This window comes from Carlito syrichta, unplaced genomic scaffold, assembly GCF_000164805.1.
Source record: "Carlito syrichta isolate Samal-C Ts95f unplaced genomic scaffold, Tarsius_syrichta-2.0.1 Scaffold305216, whole genome shotgun sequence".
Lineage (NCBI taxonomy): Eukaryota > Metazoa > Chordata > Mammalia > Primates > Tarsiidae > Carlito > Carlito syrichta.
The window spans coordinates 407,270-433,088 of NW_007249312.1; positions in this window are offsets into that span (position 1 = coordinate 407,270).

Genomic DNA, 25,819 nt, shown 5'->3' on the forward strand with positions numbered 1-25,819 from the left:
GACCTTTTGGACTTAAACTAAATTGAAACCATGGATTCTCCTGGGTCTCCAGCTCGCCAACTCACCCAGCAGATTTTGGGACTTAGCCTCCATACATGTGTGAGTCCATTCCTTATCACCTCCTTCCTTCCTTCCTTTCTTCCTTCCTTCCTTTCTTCCTTCCTTCCTTTCTTCCTTTCTCTCGTCTCTCTCCACATATGTGTGTATACACACACACACACACACACACACGTATATACACACGCACACATACACACATATATGGATATTTTATAGGTTCTATTTCTCTGGAGGACCGTGACTAACACAGGTCATTTCATTAAAGTGCTGAAGTTGGCCCTGAAAGTTCTGTGTTTCTGAAGAAGGAAAAAGAAAAGACAAGATTGCAACTTAGGTCTTGGAAAACCCAACCCCAGATTACATAGTGATCGATAATGGTTGAAATTTCAGAAGATCAGTTTATTATTCTGAGAAGAAGTGGTTCCATTTTATTTGAACACATTTAAAGGTTAATACTTAAATTTTTGTGTCATTATTTAAGTTTCACCATTAAAAAAATGAACTCAACAGCAATAAAAATATGAATCACCAATGTTTTGACAGAAATATTGGTAGGATAGAATTCTGATGTTTGCACCCCAACTTCACAGGTAGTTGCCTGACTTTGGGACCAATAAAAAGACTTAAATATGGAGGAGAGGAAGAGAAAGGCAGTGTGCACAGGTAAGTGATTTAATAATTTAATTTGGATACACAAAGCTATGCCCGTTCTATTTTAGCACAGGGATTTATGAAATAAGAATTATCTACTTTCCAAATAACCTAAGCAAACACTTGCAATATTTGTGTAAAGATGTTAATCAAAGTGGGGTAGACTAAAGTCATCTACATAGCTATAAAAGTGATTAGTTAAATAATTGCAGCATATGATGCAGCCATTAAAATGATGTGGTTGAACCCTAATTATGACACAAGGTGATGCTAAATCTGTCTACAAATGAAATTAGCACGTAACAAATGGCACCAGATTTTCTGTTTGAAAAGGAATTGTTTTGGTGAAAACACGTAGGACAGGAGAGCGCCTGGTGGTGACTGCAGGGACTGAAGAATCCAAAGCACTGTTCCATCTGCTCTGCATGACAGTCAGCCGGTGGAGGAGAGTGAAGGAAGCAAGAGAGGACAGAAGGTCTAGAGAGATGTCGTGAGAAAGCGGCTGCTTATGATTCGGGGCTGGTGCAACCCCCGTCTGGGGCTTACCAAAGGACCCTTGGGAGCTTAGATGTCGGATGTCTGATTTAACTGCTGGTGTTGTCATGATGGAAACTTCTATTTTGCCTTCCCACTAAATCTTCAGTAATGTCTTATCTACTCCCAGATGCTTTGTGTCAAGTGAGTCGTTTTATGGAAATCAAAGGAGGGCTGGATTTGATATCAAATATGGAAGAAAATGTATAAAGACTGAAGCCCGGAGGTAGAGGTCAGGGGAAGAACTGGGAGCTCGGGGGTTCATCACAGGGTATGGATTTAGGGTTTGAGCTAATGTTTAGATCAGATAGGGCAAGGAGGCCTTAGCTGACACTAGCAGATGTGATACATAACTGATCTTAAACCATACTTTTTGTACAAGTTTGAGGCTTTGCTCAAACATGCAAACACATTTACATGCACACACACAGATTAAAATATTATACATTAACAGTGTTTCTGGGGTGTAGGATTTAATTTTCTTCTCTGTATTTTCCTATGTTTCTTGAATTATTATTTTTTTTTACCATAGGCATTCCTTGCTTTCAAAATTAAAAAAAGATATTTATGTTTTATAAAAAATTATATATTTTTTGCTTTGCTTTTAGAACAAAACTTAATCACATAGGGGCTGAGCTTTGTGGATTTTTTCTAGGAATGAAGTAATATCATTAACCCGTTTCTTTGTGCTCTTTGTAAATTTTTCGTGATATTTGACATGCATTAGAAATGGCATATATGCGCCAAGTTTTTTCTATTTTTTTTCTTGTTGCTTTGCCTCTGACAGGTAGATCCAAGTTTTGGAAAGGTTTTATGAGGTAGCCTGTGTCATGTTCTTTCAAGCTGTGCTTTTACTTATATGGTGTCTGTCCCCTTCTATGCTATCCTCCCTCTTTATCTTTCAAATGCACTTTGAATGTCACGTCCTTCTTGGTGAAGCTGTATCCCACTCCAGGATGTCTTAGTTGCTTGGTCTCTGCGCTCATGGTGACTGAGACATACTGGAACTAAGGTCCTTATCACATTATTGTGTGCTCATTTCTGTTTAGAGCTGTTTTGCCCTACTAGACAATCAAGTTCACAAATTTCCATTTCGCAATGTGTCGAAAGACTATTGGTGTGCCCAAGAGTTCTGTGAATTTCCAAGTTCACTTCTGGCCCCATTTCCCGCTCATAGGGTATTTGATGAGAGGTCACCTTGCCCCCTGCACATGTGCTCTCCTTAATTACACAGCACACAGACCTTTGTCTTTGTATCTGCTCTGCTTAGCACAGTACCAGGCACAGAGGAGTTTTTCGGTTTGTGTTGCACAGATAAATATTGGAGTCAAGTGCTTACAAAAATGGTGCCAACCCTTCCTCCCCTCAGTCATAGCTACAAGACTGTTCCACAGTGTGAACCCACAAAGCAGATTTAGAGCAGGCTTTTAAATATGAATAGTATAAGTACATCAACAAGAACATTCTGATTACAGATGCATCAGCAATGCTTTAAATAACTCTTACTTATTAAGAATGTCTATTAAGAGTGTGTTATGCCATCCCTGCAAAGCTGATATTTGCAAAAAATTGAGTACTTTCCCTTAATTCCCCGGTGTGCTATTTACTTCGCAACACATTTGGAATTGTCCCATCTGTATTAAGTTTAACTTCAAAAATATTTGGGATCTGTTCTATATCCAACTACAAGAGAAAACCGCTCTGTCCTTCTATGACCATCTATTATTATTTTGTTTTCTGAAATGCATGATACCATGTGTAACTAATATTTTGGCATTATAGAGAAGCATCTGCTTCTGTTTTAGTGTCCTGATAAAAGTGTTGTAAATATCGTAGCTGTATAAGATGGCTTTCCGTAAAGGATCTGTTTCATTTCACCTGGAAACTATGCTAATTCTTAAATCCTTCGTCCAGATGCTGTATTTAGTAGATGAAGTGCATGACTTTTAATCAACTTTTTGTTAATTAGTCATGGAAAATATACAGCTTTATATATATGTATATATGTATATATAAAGTGGTGTTCAAATTCCAAGATAAACAAAGAGCCAATGATACAACATCCATCCGTGTACCACACAATTAACCTTTTAGAAAGTAGTGTTCATATTCACTCAGTCACTCAAGCCTTGGGGCGTATATGCACAATGCAGAGACAGGCAGTTGGGACAGCAGAGACTACAGTTCCCATGGCTGTGTGACTTCATTCAAGGAGCCCGTTTTTTGGAGAGCTTCTAGCCATGTGCGTCCTGGTGGCTTTTTCACTTAGGGCTAATCAGTTTAAACAAGCTCACTGGGGTAGCTGGGGGATTGCTCTTTCTCCATTAAGACTTCCATCCCGGTGAGAGCAAAGGGCAGTTAAGGATGTAGCCGTGAACCCGAGCCGGCGTATATTCCGTTTGTCACTTTTAGACTGGGAATGAGGGGTCACAGGTTAATTTCTTGTGCTTTCCCCCCCGGAAAAACCTTAATTTCACAAAATGTCAGAGCTGAAAGTGAAGCTAGATATCATCTCGTTCAATAGCCTTTATTTTCTTTTGGATAAACAGAATTTTATAAATATTAAACATGTAACCCCGGGGAAAAATAATGTCCTCTTGGTGTAAGAGCTGCATAAGATGATCGCTAATTGCCATTTCACTCTTAATAGAAAGACCGTTGACATGCTCAAGGTTTTTGTGCTCTATCAAGTTCACTTGTGGTCCCAACTTTCCGCCAATACTGAATTAGATGAGAGATTCCTTTGATATCTCACATATGAGGAGCTGAATCACACAGGACTTACTAATTTCTCTACAAAACAGTACTACTACCCCTCAGTTCCGTCCTGCTCTTTGTCCCTAAATTTCTATTTAATTTAAAAGCAGAGAATTTTATTTCTTGCACTTGTCTTTTTCCTCAGATGGATGCTTTTTTTGGGTATAAACAAAATTAGTTTCCTCCTACATTACAAAGTATCTGTCTATTTATCTATCTACCTATCGATCTTTCATAGCTGTATCATCTATCTACCATCCATCTATCACCTGTGTATGTAGATTATCTATCTATTGATGTGAATTAATTTAACCTGTGAAACTGGTCAGAATGAAAATGGAGTCTCTTGCGTCAAATCCTTTCAAAACAGAGTCCAGGAAGGCTACGGGGTAGGGGTGCTCTCATGCATGATTTACCTGATAACAGGAACTATCATAATAAATTTCTCCAGACTGAAGCTTGCTATGTGAGTCACACAAAGACAGCTACATGCTTATGCAAAACACTTGCCTGACACACTGTCTCCACTAATAATATGACGTCACCTCCAGGATAAACCCCTTACCTATGTTCTCTTTGTTTCAGAACAACTTGCTTGTATTTTTCTTTTTGCCTTTAAAAGCTATCCCTTTGCTTCAACCTCCTGGGATATGTCCTTGGTCTATCTTGACACATATAACGTGGATTATAATCCTGTTATTCCCAAATACATTTCTGATCATTAGAGAACCTCTCTCTGTTTGTTGATAAAATCAAAAAATAAACATAAGTAAAAGCATACATACATGGATTTTAATAAATAAATAAATCTACTTTTATTTATTTATCTAATAGTGACAAGATCTTGCTCTGTCACCCAGGCTGGAGTGCAGCTCACTGCAGCCTCGACCTGGACTCAAGTGATTCTCCTGCTTCAGCCTCCTCAGTGTCTAATACTGCAGTTGCACCCCACCGAGATTGGGTAATTAAAAAAAAAATCTTGTGTAGAGACTAGGTCTCACTGTGTTGGGTTTGACCTAGGGTTTCAAACTCCTGGCCTTAAGTAATCCTCCTGCCTCAGCCTCCCAAAATGCTGGGATTACAGGTGTGCCCACTGCACCTGGTCAAATTTTAATGAACATTTATTGTTGAGGGAATCCACAGAAAATGTTAGAACTATCTCCTTTCATTTAAGGAACACTTCTGTTTTATGTAGACTGTGGACTCCTCTCTCCATTTGTAGACCAGTAAAACCCAGATTCTGGTTAAATCTGACTCTCTGGTCTGTGCTTGCTGCTGAACAGCTGAAAGTGGCTGGAGAAGAAAGCACTCAGTTATGCCAAGCAATTCCTCATTAATTCATGGCCATGTGGGCTCTGGGTACTGTCTGCTGTCAGGCTTCATTTCTTCCTCTCTCCTCAAACCTCCAGTTCTTTCTTCCCTCTTGTTCTCTGAAGCTGATGATTCTGCTTTTCATTTCACTGAGAAAACAGAGGGAAGCTGAAGAGAACGTCCTCATCTCTGCACCAACCGATCAACTAACCTGTGAGCCTCCAGCCCATAGACTCTGCCATCCCTCGTGTTCATGTGAATGAATGCACTGTGGCTCGCAGCTAGGCCAGTCCTTCCACCTGTACACAGTTAAATTTCTAGAACTTAGTGCTTTGCTTGGTGCATAGCAGGTACTTATGCACAGTTGCATCTCTTGTACGTAGTGCTTTGCTTGGTGCATGACAGGTACTTGTTCACACTGTGTCTCCAGAACTTGGTGCTGTGCTTTGTGCATAATGGGTCTGCAATACTGATGAAAGACTGACAGTGCCACTCCTAGTTGATATAGATTCAAAGGTTGTCCAATGAGTAAAATACTGAGACTAACAGTGTGGCTTCTGTGATCTCTGTTTCACTTTCACTAAGAGAGAAAGCTTTTATGCTTCCTCCCCGGGTTCTGGTTGGATGTGGCTTCCGTATACCCAAGTTGTCTTTGGTTGTATCAACAATCCCAAAGGCTGCACTCATGGAAGGGGACGGGACAAGTAGCATAACAGCCTTCCTGTTGGCACAAGTTTGCATTATTGTGAAGCGAGGCGTTCTTTCAATTCCAAATTTAGTTATGATTTGAGACACTTTGAGTTTTCTATGTTAATTAATTAAAATATCAAATTAAACAAACATAGGTGGGTACTTCCCCTCTCTACTTGTCTGTGTTTTCTTATAATGTATTTATTTGGTTTGATGAGTATTTTCTTTCTTTTTTTGCAATGTCTTTGTTACCTGAACCCCAACCCTGCAGCTGTTTTCTCACTATACTTTGTCCCATGATGTGTAATTAAGTCGCCCATTTGCCTGTAATTAAAAAGGTTAAAGAATTGATTATAATCATCACTCTCTGAGGAAAAACAGCAGGAATAAAATCACAGATGATAGTTTTATTTAAAGCAAATGTGTTTAATGTATGTTTATTTCAAGCTGATTTCAGGACTTCTAGGATAGCCTCTATTACCAATATCCAGGTTTTTACGCACCACAAACTATCTTTTCAGATAGTTACTCTTTTCAATAGTCCTCAAAAAGAGAAATCCTTTCCTCTTTCTCATTTGGTTTTACATTTTATAAGTTTACACCTTTATGAAATTCTTTCTTATAGCCAACTTGGTTGCTTTCTGCAGAATTTTAACCTCACATCTTCATAACATGAAAGTTTAACTTAATTGCTTTTATCCATCTGAATTCTTCCCTTTTAGCCTAAATGATTTTACCTCTCTGAAACTTTCTAAAAAGAAAGTTTGAAAAAGAAGAAAGAGATTCTTCTCACAACTTCATTTTTCTCATCACTTTTTTGTCAACATAGCTATGAAATAGCAAATTATCACACTGAATATATTATAAAACAGAATTTTTATTTGGAGCAGATGCAGCAAGTAAATCACCTCCTCCTCATTTTTTATTTTAAAAGGAAAACTTGTTTCAATGACCTACGGGGCTACTACAATGAACAAGCATTTTACCTGTATTAAAATTTTTATAATTATGTGAGAAATGCAGATTAAAACATACATGTGTAATCAAGAGGATGGATTTTGCAGTCAATATTTTGCTAAGTTGTGAAGTAATGATTGTTCTCTTAAACTTTCAGTCTTGGGGGAAGATAATATATGCATAGGACACATTATAAATGACCAGTGCTTGTGTGCTGAATTATGGGTTATGATGTATTAGGGAACTTCACAGGAAGAGATAATTAGGGTGGGCTTGAGTACTGGGAAAGCAGCCATGTCATAGGTGGGAATTTAGGTCAAAAAGAAAGACCAGGATTTGCTGTAGAAGAAGAGAGGAAAATATCTCAGAGAAGGACAATTCCAGATGAAGATAGGGGTTCAGGTTTAAGCAAGCCATATAACGATAAATTGGAGTTTACCTAATAACTTCTGAAAAGGGCAGGGTTACTCTTAGAAAAAGAAATGTTTAGATGGTTCTTCAAAACACAATGCTATAGAAGCAAATTGGTTATTATACTAATTATTATAGAAATGAATTGGTGTTTTTCAAGAGCAAAACATTTGACTAATTATGTATGCTTTCTTCGTTCATTTATGGCTTTTTTTTCTACCCATTTGTCTGCATGCAGTCTTAAATAGGATCATTGTAATATGCATTTCCTTCTGGATACAGTAAAAATTACAATTAATATAATGGCACCAAGTATTATTCAGTCACTAACTATATGCTAGGAACTGTTCTATGCTTTACAGTATTAACTCAGTCTCTTAAAATCTTATAAACCCTGCCATTATCTTGGTTGTACACATGAGGCAATTAAGGCACAGACAGGTGCAACCGGGATCTTGTACTCTTAGTCTGTGCTTCGGACTTTGGCTCTTTTGCTGGGCGCCTACTGAGTGCTCAACTCGGGGAGGTATACAGCTATCAGATATGGCTCTGCCCTTCTAGATCTTATGATCTGTTGCCAAATTGTGAAGGATAGCTCCAATAGGCTTCAGTGGTTGAGAAGAGAGCTGGTTAGTGAGATCAGAAGAAGTCAGAGGCCTGCAGGGGGAGGAGTTGGAGGAATCACCAAGATAGAAGACAGCTTTTAGGAGGGCACCAGTGAACACATAATGAACACACAGTGGTGGTACGTCAATTTGCCAGGGTTGCTGTAACAAAATACCACAAACCTGGTGGCTTAAAACAGCAGCAATTTGTTCTCTCAGAGTTGTAGAGGCGAGAAGTCTGAAATCAAGGTGTGCTCCCTGTGAAGCCTCCAGAGAAGAAGAATTTCTTGCCTTTTCCTGCTTCTGGAGGCTTTAGGAAATACTTGGTGATCTTTGGCATTCCTTGGTGATCCTTGGTGATCCTTAGCAATCCTTCATGATTCTTGGCAATCCTTTGTGATCCTTGGTGTTCCTTGGCGATCCTTGTGTTCCTTGGCAAACCTTGATGATCCTTGGAGTTCCTTGGCCATCCTTGGTGATCCTTGGCATCCCTTGGCAATCCTTGGTGATCCTTGGTGTTCCTTGGCAATCCTTGGCGATTCTTGGCTTGTATATGCACCTCTCCGATCTGTCCCTGTCTTCACATGGCCTTCTTTCCTGTGCCTCTGTGTGTTGTGTGTCCCCTTCTCTTTTTACAAGGACACCAGTCCCTGGATTTAGAGCTCATTCTAATTAGCATGGCTTCATCTTAATTATATCTATATTATTAATTTAAGTTTATTTATTTAATTTAATCTGTATTTAATTATATCTGCAAAGACTCTGTTTCCAAATAAGGTCACATCCTGAGCTGGACATGAACTGGGCAGAGGTGCCATTCAGTCCTTTACAAATGGGAACAAGCTCCCAGTTTTTGGAATGGTGCAGTTGCCAACTCTTTGGAAGAAGGGAGTAAGAGCTTCGGACGGAGGGGGTGATGTGAGTTGCACTTTAAGCCACAAGAGTTTGAAAGTACATTAGGACATTTTTGCATATGTTTCAGTGACAATATGACACTACTTCATTTCCTTGGAAGTATCATCAATTTCTAGGTCCCGTACTTGATGGTTGCCATGTAAGAAGTTAAGCAGGTCGTTCCTCTGTTGAAATATGATTTCTTCTCTCTCTTAACTTTATAACCTACTGTTTTTTTCTGTGATTTCTGCATCTGCCTCTTCTTCCTCATATGTAGGGTTGTCATAAAACAACCCTACTTCCTAAGTGCCTGTTTTGTACTCAGCAATGGTCTGTATCTTTACATTTAATCTTTATAGCAACTAGATGAAAATTATCCTGTAACTTTTTCATAGGTAGGGAAACTGAGGTGCTTTTTGCTTCAATGTTGCATTTTAATGAAAATGAAATATTATAGGAATATTTGACCTCATAATTAGTCATGCAAATTTTAGATGAAATCTAGTCACGTGTGTTACCAAGACAATACTCAGATGAGCAGATGCCTCTTACACTAGATGAGCTCTTAAATACTGAGGAAATCCTCTGCCTGGAAATGGGAAGTTTTCTTTGACTTTGATTCCAAGACAAAATTCAGTTTCAGAAAATGCTAGAGCTTAAAAATATGTTTTGTAGAATCAAGGATATCTGACAGATCTACTCTTTCATTTCATGCATTTCTTTTGATGATAACGAAGTTATAGGGAACTTGAACTTCATATGTATATATTCAGAAAGTATTACCTTCCAGACAGCTGTTTAAAGTTTCTATTTCTCAAAATCCTATGTGAGGATTTCTTGAGTAAGAACATGGATGCTGGTGCTGGTCACTTGACTTCCCACTTTGACTTGCTATGTGACCATGGGAAAGTTACTTCACTTTTTTTTTTTTTTGAGTTGGAGTCTTACTCTGTCACCTTATGCTGGGGTCCCATGATCCTTCTGCCTCAGTCTTCCAAGGAGCTGGAACTACAGGCATGCACAACCATGCTTGGCTAATTTTTTAATTTATTGTAGAGATGAGGTCTCGCCAAGTTGCCCAGGCTGATCTCGAACCCACAGGCTCAGGCAATCCACTCACTTCGGCCTCCCAAAGTGCTGGGATTACAGGTTGAGCCACCGAGCCTGGCCTGCTTTATTCTCCGAGACTCAGTATCCCCATGTGTAAATGAAAATTAGGGTTATTAACATATGAGACTATTTTAAAAGCTAAATAAAATTATATGTAATTTGCCTATCACAGAGTAAGTGCTAGCTTTATTAGTCAAAATTTAGTAACTAATAAAGACTGCAGCTTTACGTCATTATGTATTAAATTATACTTAACTGCTTTTTTTTTAGTTTTTAAATTTTTTAACTGCTTTTTAAAAATGCTCAGGTTGGGAGTTCCGGTAAGATGGCAACAGTATAGGTGGAACTGTGAGATTCTCCGAACGTGAGTTCCCCAAAAGACTCTTATTTTCCTTCCCCCACCCTCTTGCCCACCACCAGCTGCACCGGTCCAAGCCCCTAAGACCCTCGGTCCCACACAAGGTTGGTTATTGTGGACCCCCCGGCTGCTGCTGCTCCACTATAGGCGGCCCCAGCCTTGGCCGTGAGGAGATCCCAGCTCCCTCCCGGCTACAGCGTCTCACCTGGTGCAAAGCTGCTGCCTGTGGAGGCCCTTGGATACTGCCTTGTGGAGATCTGGGTTCCCTTGCTGGCTGCACTGATCTGCCCCGCACTCAGCCACTGCCAGTTCCCACCCTGACAGGGCTCCCAGCCCAGCGGCCCGGTACTCAGTCCTCGGAGTTCCAGCTCCTGACCCTGGGTTCTGAGCTCTCGTCCAGCCCTATTTCAAGCTGCTGTCACCCAGGGAGGCTCTAGGCACCCGCCCCTCAGAAAGGAGGCATTTCTGACTGAAGTGCCCTGTGTGGGGCCCAAAGCTGCTGTCACTGCTCACAACCTGCCTTTTGGAGCTCCGGTCCCACTCTGGCTGAGGCACCCAGCGTGCAACCCCATGGTTGTGTAAGGGAACAGTATAGCTTGAGGAGGTGCTGATCAGGTACTCTTAGCTCTCAGCTCCAGAAGAGGGAACTCCCAACTCCGTCCTCCATCTCAGGCTGCTGGTGGCACACCAGATTCAGCACCCAGTTGTGCCGCTGATCCCTGGTGCCTCACACGCCACCACAGCCCATCATAGTGAATTGTCTACAGACCCGAACGAGTGGAGAGAAAGGATCTGCAAAAGAGGAGCTGCCCACCTTGGCCATTTTCCAGGCAGAGATTTGCATTGCCCCGCCCATCTAAGAGCAGCCTCCAGGTTGGTTTCTAAGGTAATGTGGCTAAACAGGAGACAAAAGCCCCTCCCCTATGCTGAATCACATGCAGGCAACTGAGCATTGCAGACCTCTCAGGCAGCAAGCTAAAGGAACAAACCCAAGCTGGGAGTAAATCTATCTGTCTGCAATAAAAGCAAAGGGGAGAGGCTAGAGATCAGAGCTAAAGAGACTTTAGACACTCAGGAAAGATTCCAGAGCTAGTCTGGTTTCTTATTTTGACTTTTGATTTTATCATTTTGACTGTTTTGTTCACTTTTGTTTGCTTTTTGATTTAGACTACCTGTTTGTGTTGGAGAAAAACACATCAAAAGGCATGATTTTATTGGACTGTCTTTGTGTGGTTACTGGTGTGCTTTAGGGAATTTTGTGTGTGTGCCTCTTTCACTCTTTTCTGGCCTTGTGTCTCTTTCTCACCTGTTAATTGGTATGTATGTCTGTTTTCCCTCTCACTCTTCTCTCTTTCTAACTTCTTCTTGACCCCCCTTCTTCCATTATTTTCCTTTTTCGTACCTCCTTTTGTTCCAGGGACCAAACCTACACCCCGTTGCGTGGACAGATTGTAAGGCAGTGGGAAATAGGTTCCAGTGTGCCCATGCACCTGTTGGTGGATACTGGGATCAGCAGATAGATTCTTGAATCACAACTTCCCTCTCAATTAAACCTCAAAACTGCAAAAAGTACAGCCCCCAGTCCATACTCCAGCCTCAAAAGTGAATAAAGTCAGAAAACCCTCATAAGGAAGAATAGGAGATTGAACAAATGAAGTAAAAGCAACCCCACCTTCTCTGAAAAACAGGGTTAAAGAAGGGGAGGGAAAGGGGGAGAGAGAGAAAAATCTATACAAATGAAGAAAAACCAAAAGAAGAATATGGGTCTCTCCCAGACCCCTGGGAGGGCAGACACTGAGAAAACTGACTTCAGAATGACTGGTCTCAAACTACAAACCTAGATATCAAGACATTAATGGACAGATTAAAAACAGTTGAGGAAAGACAAGAAGAAACTAAGAAGGGATTGATACCAGAGATAGCAGTAATAAAGAATACTGTAAATGAAATAAATAACAAACTGATAAGCATGAAAGCAAAATTAACCAAGCAGAAGAAAGAATCTCAGAACTTGAGGACCAAAATATAGAACTAACCCAAACTGTCAAAAACATAGAAAAGAAGCTTAAAAAGACAGATCAAAACCTTCAAGAGATGAGCGATTACTTCAAGAGAAAGAACCTAAGAGTAATTGGCTTTCCTGAAACAGAAAGAGAAACAGAGGCCACCTTGGAACAAACATTCCATGAGATTATTGAAAAAAACTTCCCTCATCTCATCAGTGACACGAATTCAAGCACAAGAGATTCAGAGAACCCCTGCAAGACAACAAATGAGAAGACCAACTCCCAGACACATAATAATTTGCCTAACCAAAGTAGGTATAAAAGAAAAAATCCTAAAGGCAGCAAGAGAAAAAGGCCAGATCAATTACCATGGAAGACCAATTAGAATAGCAGCAGATTTATCTACAGAAACCCTGCAGGCCAGGAGAGCTTGGAGCCCTATCTTCAAAGTTCTAAAAGATAGACAATTTCAACTAAGAATAACCTACCCAGCCAAGCTAAGCTTCATCAGCAAGGGAGAATTAAAATCTTTCCCAGATATCCAATCCCTAAGAACTTACACTGCCACCAGACCACCACTACAAGAAATACTTAAGAGAGTACTAAATACAGGAGAAAAGGAAAAAAGAACAACAATGTTCTTCACAAGAGTACAGGAAAAAGAGTAAGACACACATGAACCAACCCCAAAACCAAAAGAAAGACAACAAACAAAGAGGAACAACAATAACAACTCTATAGGAACTTTATGATAAGGAACAATGCTCACATTTCAATAATTAGTCTGAATGTGAATGGACTAAATGCATCACTGAAAAAAAACAGAATAGCAAAATGGATAAAATATTCCCAGGCAACAATATATTGCCTTCAAGAGACCCATCTCACCAGAAAGGACATGCACAGACTCAAAGTAAGAGGACGGGAAACAAATTTTCAGGCAAACGGAACACAAAAGAAAGGAGGAGTCGTGATCTTAATCTCAGACAAAATACCATTTAAGCTATCAAAAATTGAAAAAGATACAGAAGGCCAGTACCTAATGATAAAAGGTTCACTCCATCAACAAGAAATATCTATCCCAAACATATATGCACCCAACATAGGAGCACCAACTTTCATAAAGCAGCTTCTAAGAAAATTCAAGAAAGATATTGACTCTAACACTATCATAGCTGGGTACTTTAATACCCCACTCACAACCCTAGACAGATCATCAGGACAAAAATTCGGCAACGAGATCCGGAACCTCAATGTGACTCTTGACCAAATGGACTTAATTGATACCTACAGAACACTCCACCCAACAGTCACAGAATATACATTCTACTCATTGCCACATGTAATGTACTCTAAGTTTGACCACATACTTGGCCATAAATCAAGCATAAACAAATTTCAAAAGATCAAAATATTGTCATGCACCTTCTCAGACCACAGTGGAATAAAAATAAACATCAACACCAACAAGGTTCCCCCCAAACCTACAAAGACATGGATACTAAATAGCACGATGCTAAACAACTCCTGGGTCAACAATAAAATCAAAACAGAGAAAAAATACCTGGAAACAAATGAAAATGAAGAGACATCTTACCAAAATCTTTAGGATGCCATGAAAGCTGTAGTAAGAGGGGAATTCATATCTCTACAAACGCACATGAAGAAAATGGAAGGATCACAAATTAATAGCCTAACAAGTCACCTTAGGAAGCTGGAAAAGCAAGACCACCAAAACCCTAACTTCAGCAGAAGAATCCAGATCACCAAAATAAAAGCCCAAATCCGGGACATGGAAGACAAAACGATAATACAAAAAAATCAATGAAACAAAAAGCTTATTCTAGGAAAGGATAATCAAGATTGATGATCCCCTACCTAGACTGACCAAGAAAAAAAGAGAAAAAGCCCAAATAAATACAATCAGAAACACAAAAGATGAAGTCACATCTGACCCTGAAGAAATACAAAAGATCATTAGAGACTACTATGTACACTTATATGGAAAAAAACTTGAAAACCTTAAGGAAATGGAAGACTTTCTGACATCACACAACCTGCCTAGGTTGAAACAAGAAGAAATTGAGACCTTAAATAGACCAATAACAGTCAAAGAAATTGACTATGTAATAAGTAAACTACCTACAAAAAAAAGCCCCAGACCAGATGGCTTTCCAGCAGAACTCTATAAGACATTTAAGGAGGAAATGATATCAATCCTACTGAAAGTATTCCGGGTGATTGAGAAAGATGGAACCCTCGCCAAATCATTTTATGAAGCTAACATCACATCGATACCCAAGCCAGGTAAAGACCCAACAAAGAAAGAGAACTACAGGCCAATATCTTTGATGAACATAGATGCTAAAATTCTCAACAAGATCCTAGCAAATCGGATTCAACAACACATCTCAAAAATCATCCCTCATCACCAAGTAGCCTTCATCCCTGTGACGCAATCTGGTTCAAAATTCGCAAGACAATAAATGTAATTAAATACATCAACAGACATCAGAACAAAAACCACATGATTATATCATTAGAGGCAGAAAAAGCTTTTGATAAAATCCAGCACACCTTCTTGATAAAAACCCTCGAACATCTAGGCATACATGAAACATACCTCAAAATAGTGAATGCCATCTACGAGAAACCCATAGCTAGCATACTCCTAAACAGACAAAAATTGGAACCATTTCCCCTGAAAACTGTAACAGGACAAGGATGCCCACTCTCTCCCCTCCTGTTCAATATAGTATTGGAAGTCCTGGCTAGAGCAATCAGAAAAGAGAAAGCGATCAGGGGTATCCAAATAGGAAAAGAAGTCAAGTTATCTTTCTTTGCTGATGACATTATTGTGTACCTTGAAAACTCAAGAGAATCTGTCAAAAACCTCCTTGCATGATAAAGGACTTTGGCAAAGTCTCAGGGTATAAAATAAAAGTGCAAAAGACAATCGCATTTCTTTACACCAATAATAAATAAACAGAAACCCAAATAAAAAGCACAATCCCATTCACAATAGCCACACAAAAAAATGAAATACCTTGGCATCTTCCTAACCAGAGACCTGAAAGACCTTTACAATGAAAACTACAAAACACTGCTCAAAGAGATCAAAGATGACACAAACAAGTGGAAAAATATCCCATGCTCATGGATTGGAAGAATCGACATCATGAAGATGTCCATCTTACCTAGGCAAACTGCAGATTTAACGCAATACCCATCAAATTACCAGCAACATTCTTCTCAGAGTTAGAAAAACAATACAGGAATTCATATGGAAACACAAATGGCCAAGAATATCCAGAACAATCCTCAGCAAAAACAAAAATGGAAACAAAAACAAAAACAAAACGAAGCAGGAGGTATCACACTACCAGACTTCAAACTTTACTATAAAGCTATAATAATCAAAACAGCTTGGTACTGGTACAGGAACAGGCATATAGACCAATGGAATAGAATTGAGATTCCAGAAGCAAAAGCTCAATTTCTCAACCAACTCATCTCTGAAAAAGCCTCCACCACCTACCACTGGGGAGAGGAGAACCTATTCAGTAAATGATGCTGGGAAAACTGGCTGATCACATGCAGAAGATTGAAACAGGACCCCTACCTATCCCCTTACACAAAAATTAACTCTAAATGTATCAGAGACCTAAATGTAAAATCTCAAACCATAAGAACCTTAGAAAATGCAGGACACACTCCTATGGAAATTGGAACTGGTATCCGATTCCTGAACAAAACCCGAAACCCACAGGCCATAAGAGATAAGATAGACAAGTGGGACCTCATTAAACTGACAAGCTTCTGCAAAGCCAAAGAAACCATCAAGAGAGCAGGGAGACAGCCCACAGACTGGGAAAAAGTATTTGCCAACTCCAGGTCTGACAAAGGCCTAACATCTTGGATCTATAAGGGACTCAAATGTGCCAAAAAGAAAAAAAACAAACAACCCCCTTATAAAGTGGGCAAAAGATATGAACAGACACTTCTCAAAGGAAGACATCTGAGCGGCCGACAGACACATGAAGAAATGTTCAACCTCACTAATCATCAAGGAGATACAAATTAAAACCACACTGAGATACCACCTAATTCCAGTCAGAATGGCCATTATCAATAACTCTAAAAATAACAGATGCTGGAGAGGATGCGGTGAAAAGGGAACACTTCTGCACTATTGGTGGGAGTGTAAACTAGTGCATCCTCTGTGGAAAGCAGTGGCAATTCCTAAAAGCTATAAATATTGACCTCCCATATGACCCCGCAATCCCCCTACTGGGAATATACCCTGAAGAACTCAAATCACTCTATAAAAAAGATACCTGCACACGCACCTTTATTGCAGCATTGCTCACAATAACAAGAACCTGAAACCAACCATGCTGTCCATCAAAAGAGGACTGGATTTAAAAAATGTGGCACATATACACGATGGAATACTATGCAGCCATAAAAAAGAACAAAATCATGAATTTCTCACTAACCTGGATGGATCTAGAGTCTATAATACTCAGTGATCTCTCACAGAAACAAAGATCTGAGTATCACATGTTCTCATTCATATAGTGGACCTTGAACATCTACCATAATACTATAAGAAAAGGACTGACAGTGGTGAGAAACTATGGGGTGGGGGTAGGGAGAGGAAGGGAGGTGGGACTAATGGTAGTCAATATCTGTCTGGGGGGACGGGAGACATTCCTTATCAACAAGGGTGCCTGAACGGTGCATATTTGTATACCTAACCCTTAACTGTACCCACAATTTTAAAATAAAAAATATGTTTAAAAAAAATTCTCAGGTTTTTGGCTTCAGTTTCATTAATTGGTAGTTTTTTAGTTTATCTTCTTTCTAGTCATAAGATTAAACTTAAACTCAAGTTTCAAATGTAGACACTCCAGTGTAAGAAAATATGAAAGATTTGATTCATATGATTGTTAAATTTCTTATAATATATGTATTATTGTTTTTATTAATTGCCAGTTAAGCTTTCAAAATAGATAGTGTACATTATAGTTTGAGGCATTCGGGTGATTTGGCATTTCTAAAATTATGTAAAAATATGTTAATATTATTATTAGGCTACTGAAATAATCTTCATTTTAGGTAGTTTTTAAACTCTTGTTGAGCTATTAGTTGATAATGAATGATCCTATGATGTCTAAATCCCAAGATAATTTATTGTCTTCTGGTGTGCGTAATACTTATTTATAATTTTTAAAAATAAGATTTAGCCACTTCTATAAATTATAATTTTGTTTATAAACAGATCTTATCTATTGTTGAATATCAGACTCATTATGTATGTTTTCATCCTCTCTGTATTCCAAACTTTCCCTCTATTTACCACAGATATAAATATTTCAAACAAGATATTTATGCCTCTTGTGTTTTTGCAGAAAGGCGACTAATTCACAATTGGAAGCCTTAAGTACCACCTATCCCAAGATGATATATTTCCCAAGTGATTCATTCTCAGCATCAGAAATCAGAGAAAGTGGAATTCTAGCAGGGGATTTATTTTTATCTTTCTCATAAGGTAAGATGGAATCTATGGACATGTCTTGGATTAAAAAGCACAAGACATTTATAGATGGACATTAGAGATCAATTGGGATAGGTGTTTGTCTAAATATTTATTTGGTTAACGATTTTTAAATTCTATCAGGGTTTAAGCTTGTAGGAATAGTTATAAAATTATCTACTTTTATGGAATCAAAGTAACAAACTTGTAGCCAATGAAGATGTCATACATAATTTAAGTTTTGAAATGTTCATAGATTTTCATCCTCATATGTCACACCAAGTGTTATTTCAATTTGATGTCTCACTTATTGGAAAAAGACTTCTGAATTCTTTTCGGAAGATTAATATAGAAAAATCAGTTGCTTTAGTCTCATTTTAATTTTGAAAACTTCTCATTTCTCATATTCTAGACATTATAACTTATTTTTCATATTTGTTTAGGTTTCTTAAGTGATGTAATTATTGACTTAGACCTTAAGTCAATGTATGTTTTATATAATACAAGCCAAACCTACAAGCAAATTCGATTTTAAGTTGTTTATTTAAACACTTGATCTACTTGTAACAGAAAAATTGATTCTTTAAAATATAAACCTGCCAACTTCTGCTTTCTAAAGGATGGCATTGTAAGTCATATCAGTGGGGACATAAAATCATTATATTTTTTCTTTATTCCTGCAAATTTTCATAGGAAGTAAAAGAATGATCACATCTTATTGATATGACTTTGGATATACAAAGCATAGTGATTTGCTGAATTGAGTCCAGGAGGCCAGGTGCAGTGCTCCTCGGAAGGATGAGGCGGAAGGTTTCCTTGAGGTCAGGAGTTTGAGACCAACATGGACAACATAGTGAAACCCTGTCTCTAAGAACTGGATCCAGGGGCTAGTAATTGTTGAACTACTCTGTGTAAGAAGACAGAAGGATTTCTTTTTCTTCCAAATGGGTGGGTACAGAGAAAGGAAGGTGGGGGAAAGAGAAAGAGAAAGAGTAGACAGCAGAAAGGAGGCTGGCCCACATGTGGGCTTATGAAAGGCTCTTAGGAATAAGGATCTGACATTGAATTTTTAATCTGTTGGCACTTTAAAGTATAAGGTTTCCTCTTTCCAAGCTTTTATTAAAGTCTGTGTGTGTGTGTGTTTGTGTGTGTGTGTGTGTGTGTGTGAGAGAGAGAGAGAGAGAGAGAGAGAGAGACAGAGAGAGAGAGAGAGAGAGACAGAGAATCAAGGAGAAGGGCTGAAGGAAAGTCATAGTTATTATTTAAATTTAACATTAGTATTCTCATTCTTTTTTAGTAATTAGAATTAAAATAGTCTTCTCACTTTCTCTCTTAAAATTTGTAATAAACTTTAATTTTGCTGTGGTCCCAAGTAGAACTCTGTGGTCTTACATCATTTTCAAGTGACACAAGGGTCATTTTATGTCTCCAAGGAACATACGCAATGGCAGTGTTCATGTGTCTGGTCACCAGCGCCCTGCATGGTGGTAGAAGTCAAAGCCTGGAGGGGTGTTAACAGCCCTGAGTGCACATTTACACAACGCCATAATGACGGGAAAGTATGATCCATTGGCAATTCACAGACGGAGTTTATGTCACTAACTGATTTATAGTGTGCACTACTATTACCCTATGCCATAGGATATAGAAGTCAGGCGTCCATTTGCATAGAGTGGCCATGCAACCATTTGACACCCCATCAAGCATTTGAAAAGAAAAGAGGATTTCAAGAGATATTAACGGCATTAGTGGTAATGCTAGTTTTCACAAACCCTTCTTTGATTTGGTTTTTAATGTATTAACCAACAACTATAATCTCCTGACACGGGGGCTTACTTGTAGTGTGGTCAATGTATGTCCTTCATATAGTATGACACAGAGTTCACCTCAATTGCTACGATGTAGTGAATTATAATGGGATTATTCTTTCTCATGCAGAATCCCTGGATTTCTATCCCTTTCAAAATGCAAATATCAGGAGATTACAGTTAAAGACTATGTTATTGACCTAATTTCTCTGATGGTTTAAATTCATTTGTGTTTTTATCTTCAGAATTTTATGCTTATGATTGTAAGCTCATGTGATGAGTCCCATATTCTGGTTCATGACAACTCAGCTCTTCACAATCCCATTAGACGACTTAGTGGGCTGCATGCATAATTAGAGACTTAGCGATAGGAATGCCTGCATATATAAGTATGTGCACATATTTAAAACTGAATAAACATAAATACCAGCTTTAATTTGCATTGTATTGCGTAGCGTCATAATAGATGGTTTTTAAACTATCAACTACAATGTGTCATGCTGTATCATAGTTTAAAATAATTAAAAACATTTTTTAGGATTTTTGTGAGAAACCAAACAGACAGAAATACTTTGGAATAAAACACCAAACTTTACCTAAACATTTAGTACCTTACAATCTTGGAGAGAGTCACACCATTTACAGTATAAATTATTGGATATTTATTTCCTTTTTTCTTAATCAAACTCTATGTTCAGGATGTCAAAATACATATTATTTATTAGTTCTGAAGCTAAAGATCTTTTTTCTATCCATTAAGGTGGCTATGGAACTTTTTTTGATAATAAGTTTGTATTCTTTTAGTTCTTTTTATTGTTATAGTTTAGTTTTAGAAAGAGATGACTAGGATGGTATATGGTCTGTTAAGAGAGTCATATATTTACACTGTGGTATATTAAACTGAACACTAACATTAGGCCAATAAGAATTTGTAGAGATAGTGTAATATTTGGTGTCCAGAGTATGCACTTGTACATTCATAAAGATCTGTGGAGGCATGAGGTCAGTACACTGGTCTCCCGAGAACCAATCTTTTCATCAGGTTCTCAATTTCTATTTTCATTGCTGGAAAATGGCATTGGTGAGCTAGATAGGTATTATTCTGAAAGAAATACCTATTTATTATTTAGTTACTGGTATATAAATATTACACTATGAAGTAGAGCACATTTCCATGATTCCTGAAATTTTTATGAGTTTTCTTTTCTTTTTTTTTTTTTTTTTTTGAGTTGGAGTCTCACTCTTGAAAGGACTGCCTGTGGCAGTCCTAGTTGGCAAACACATTTCTCTTTTCTTTTGTTTTTCTTTTTTTTGAGTTGGAGACTCACTCTGTCGCCCAGACTGGAGTGCAGTGGTCGCTCCCGGCCACCGCAGCCTCGACCTGCTGGGCTCCGGCCATTCTTCCGCCTCAGGCTTCCGAGTAGCCGGAATTACAGGCATGCGCTACCACGCCCGGCTGATTTTTTTTTTTTATTGTACAGATGAGGTCTTGCCAAGTTGCCCAGGCGGGTCTCGAACCTGCGGGCTTAGGCAATCCACTCACCTCAGCCTCCCAAGGCGCAGGATTTCAGACTGAGCCACTGAGCCCCACATTTCTCTTTTCAATCTCCTCCTTCTTATGCATCCATTGGAAATCAAAAAAAGTCGAATTCCTAACTTTCCCAACTTCCCAACTTCCCTTGTGAATAAGAGTCCCTACTGGACACAGTTTACAGATATAAGTAGCGGTCTTCTGGAAAGATCTTCCTGGTGGGTACCACTTCCCTGTTCCTGTTTTTGATACTGATATGTTTGATACTTTGGGAGCTATTTTGTGGACCTGAGGTGATAAATATGAGGGAAAGACCCAGAGAACTCAGAATCCAACCCCAGAAACCACTTTCCTCTACCTGTGTTCTCCATGATGGCAGGCACTAGCCACATCTGACTAAGAGTACTCGAGTGCTCAAAATTGAAATGTACTGGGGGTGTAAAATGTACATTGAATTTTAAGACTCAGGATGAAAAAAAGGAAGAAAATGATCTTAATATTTTAAATATTGATTTCATGCTGACATGATAATATGTTGGACATATTGGGTTAAATAAAAGATGTTATTAAAATTAAGTTTACCTGTTTCCTTTACTTTTTAAATGTGGTTACTGGAATATTTTCTTGGCATGGCCTGCATTTTTTCTCACATGGTATTTCTATTGGACAGCACTTCTCTCCACTTCTTTTTGTGTGAAAAAGATATGTTTGGGCTGATAAAGCTTGGGCTGATGGTTACTTATGGCTAAAAGCTTTCCTTACCATTGTCAGATGCCAATTTCTAGTCATTAAGACAATCATGGAAGCTGTTGACTGAGTCCTTCCTGTACAGACCTTCCTGTTTTGATCAAACCTAGCACAGACTTTACCACTTTTCTGCTCATCCAAGACTAACCACTACTCTTGTTATTCAAGAGCACACTCAAGTGCTCTCAGCCAGAGGCGGTAGTGCCTGCCATCCTGGAGAACACAAGTAGAGGAAGGTGGTTTCTGGGGTTGGATTCCCAGTTCTCTGGACCTTTCCCTCATAATTAGCACCTCGGGTCTACAAAATAGCTCCCAAAATATCAAACATATCAGTATCAAAAACAGGGACAGGGATGTGGTATCGCCAGTAAAATCTTTCCAGAAGACCCACTACTTACATCTGTAAACTGTGTCCCGTAGTGACTCTTATTCACAAAGGAAGCTGGGGAAGTCAATAATTCAACTTTTCTGATTTTCAGAGGGTACATAAGAAGGAGGTTGAACACAGAAATGTGTCTGGTTATTATTACTTTCAAGCAAATCTATCTTTTAAACAGTAAAACAAGGCACAACTGGGTCCATGTCTAGGCTTAACTTCTTATTGTCAGTGGACTTTAAGTAAACTATTCAACCTCCTTGAGCCTCTGTTTCTTTAGGTTTAAAACAAACAAGGCCATGCCTGACTTGGAAGACTGTAAGAATTAAGGGATATATGATATATTAAATGAACAACTCAGTGCCTGGTGCAGTGTTGCTGCTTAAAGTATGGTAGTCCTTGTGATAAAAGGGTAAATCCTGGGGCAACCCCTTCGGGTCCCCTCCCACTGTGGGAGCTTTTCTGCCCTCTCAATAAATCTTGCTTTTTCTTTTATTTTCTTTTTGAGTTGGAGTCTCACTCTGTCACCCAGACTGGAGTGCAGTGGCCACTCCCAGCCACGGCAGCCTCAACCCGCTGGGCTCCGGCGATCTTTCCGCCTCAGCCTTCCAAGTAGCTGGAACTACAGGCGTGCACTACCACGCCCAGCTAATTTTTTTGATTTACTGTAGAGATGAGGTCTCGCCAAGTTGGCCAGGCGGGTCTCGAACCTGCGGGTTCAGGAAATTCACTCACCTCAGCCTCCCAAGGCGTGGGATTACAGGCTGAGCCACCGAGCCCGGCTAATCCTGCTTTTTCAAAAAACCAAAAGGGTAAATCCCAGGGTCTCTAGCAGTGTTTTAGTTAATAAAGGAGTGGGAGGAGGGTTGTTAAGGAAAGGTGTAGTGGGTTGTTGTATACAGCAAGTGTCCTCAATCTCCAGGCACCGGTCCATGACCCGTTAGGAATCGGCCGCACTGCAGGAGGTGAGAGGCAGGTGACTCCGGTCAGATCAGCAGCGGCATTAGATTTTCATAGTAGTGGAAACTCTGAACCCTATTGTGAACTGCACGTGGGAGGGATCCGGGTTGCATGCACTCCTTTTGAGAATCTAATGCCTGGTGATTCCCTCTCCCCAACCCCCTCCCAAAAATTCTCTTCCATGAAATCAGTCCTCGATGCCAAAAAGGTTGTGTTGGGGGCCACTGAAAGCCCCATGTCAAGGCTCGGATGGGGGGGATCTGGAAGAGGTACAGGACTGATCCTCCATGGGCATCCTGCCAAAAACCCCTCTCCTAGTCTCAACTGCACCCCTTTCCATTTTCTCTTCCCAAGGTCAGTGAAGACCAGGATCCAGGCTGCACGAAATTTGAAAGTCGTGGGGACACACTGTTCGGAAAAGAAAAGGTAGTGTGACGGTGAACTTAGGAAGAGGGGCTTGTTTTACTTATGAAATCTGTACAGTTTGATGTTTTTTGCCTGTTTGTTTTTTCTAGAGTTTGCACTGGCAGAAGTGCTTGGGAAGGTAGCTTTGCTGTTATCTTAAATTAAAACATTCCAGCCGGGCTTGGTGGCTCAGCCTGTAATCCCGCGCCTTTGGGAGGCTGAGGTGAGTGGATTGCCTGAGCCCGCGGGTTCGAGACCCGCCTGGGCAGCGAGACCTCATCTCTACAATAAATCAAAAAATCAGCCGGGTGTGGTAGTGCATGCCTGTATTCCGGCTACTTGGAAGGCTGAGGCGGAAGGATCGCCGGAGCCCAGCAGGTCGAGGCTGCGGTGGCCGGGAGCGGCCACTGCACTCCAGTCTGGGCGGCAGAGTGAGACTCCAACTCAAAAAAAAAAAAATTAAAACATTCCAAAGAAAACATACCAGATTCTCTACTGGGGGAGAGAGGACTTGCTAGAAGCCCAGACGTCACTGCACAGATTTACTTATGTAGAAAATCCCCATGTGTACCCCATAACTAAAATATGATACAATAAAATAATAAATTAATATGAACCTAAAAAAAGCAAAAGGGAAAAATAAGAGCAGTCAGCCCACAGCAGGAGGTAGTAAGGATGCTGATATGGTAGAGACATGGGCTTCTGGCTGGTGATCTTGGGGGAAAGGGGTACCACAGAAACACACCCCTAACCATATCAATGCATTTCTCCCGTCCCATCCCACCCCACCTCACCCCACCCCACGTTCTACATGCGTCCCCCAAACATCCAAAGGGGTACCAGTGGCCCTGCAGAGACACATGATGTAATAGGAGTCGGTGATATTGCAGTCGATATTTCATACACCATATTCTAAGAAGAGCACAATTGGGAGACAGAGTTTAAAATGGATTAAAATTTAAACAATTCCCAATCAAATGGAAATGCTCTTGGAATGGTGCCAGAGAGTATTGTTGAATTGGTTTTAATAAAGCATTCTAAATTTAACCAGCTAGAATTATTTTTAATGTTAAAAAAATTATATATGTGGATATGTCATATGGATACTTAAAATACAATACTTATTCTTAAAAAAAAATAAAATCTTACTCTTGATGGCTGGGGGCATCAGAGTGTGTAGTATGTCCTGCATACAGTCACTGAGTTTTAAGATGGGGTGTAATCTTACAGGCCAGAGACTACGATTCTGTTTCCTGTCGGTAGGGAAGCGCATCTGAGGAAACTGAGACTTATAATCAGGAAGCAAGTAGGACAGGGTGGGATCGACCCTTGCCCATGCCCAAGTGCTCCCACATTCTGGAAGTTCACAGTTCTGGGACCCACTGTTGGCCTGTTTTACCCGTTGATTTGGGCTCTTGAAGGTTCCTCCGAGGTGGAGACTTCGATTTCCAGTTCTGGGAAATTTTCTGAGGCATCTCTCTCTTTTTTTCCCTCTCTCTTTATTTTGAAATTGTAGGATACAATTCAGGATTAGGTATACAAATGTTCATTGTGCAGGTACCCTTATTGATGAGGTGTGCTCCCCTCCCCAGGCGGATATTGACTACTGTCAATCCCAGCGTCCCACTCTGCCCGTGGTTTCCCGCTACTTTCAATTCCTTTCCTACAGTAACACAGTAGTTGTTCAAGGTCCACTTATGAGTGAGAACATGTGATTCTGAGCTCTTTGTTTCTGTGAGAGATCACTCAGTATTATAAACTTGAATGCCATAATTTTGTTCTTCTTTATGACCGCGTAATATTCCATTGTGTATATGTACCACATTTTTTGTGTCCAGTCCTCTTTTGATGGGCAGTAAGGTTGGTTCTATGTTCTTGCTATTGTGAACACTGCTGCGATAAACCAGCACCAGCACCAGCTGCTTTCCTTGCCCTCCTCTCTCGACAAACAGGCTCATCTGCTAACCTCACTGAGAAACACACTCCCCTTTCAACAAGGGCCTGGGGCAGAGGCTTGGTCTAAAGCTACACTGTTGGTGGGAGTGCAAACTAGTGCAACCTCTGTGGAAAACAGTGTGACGATTCCTAAAAGCTCTAAATATCGACCTC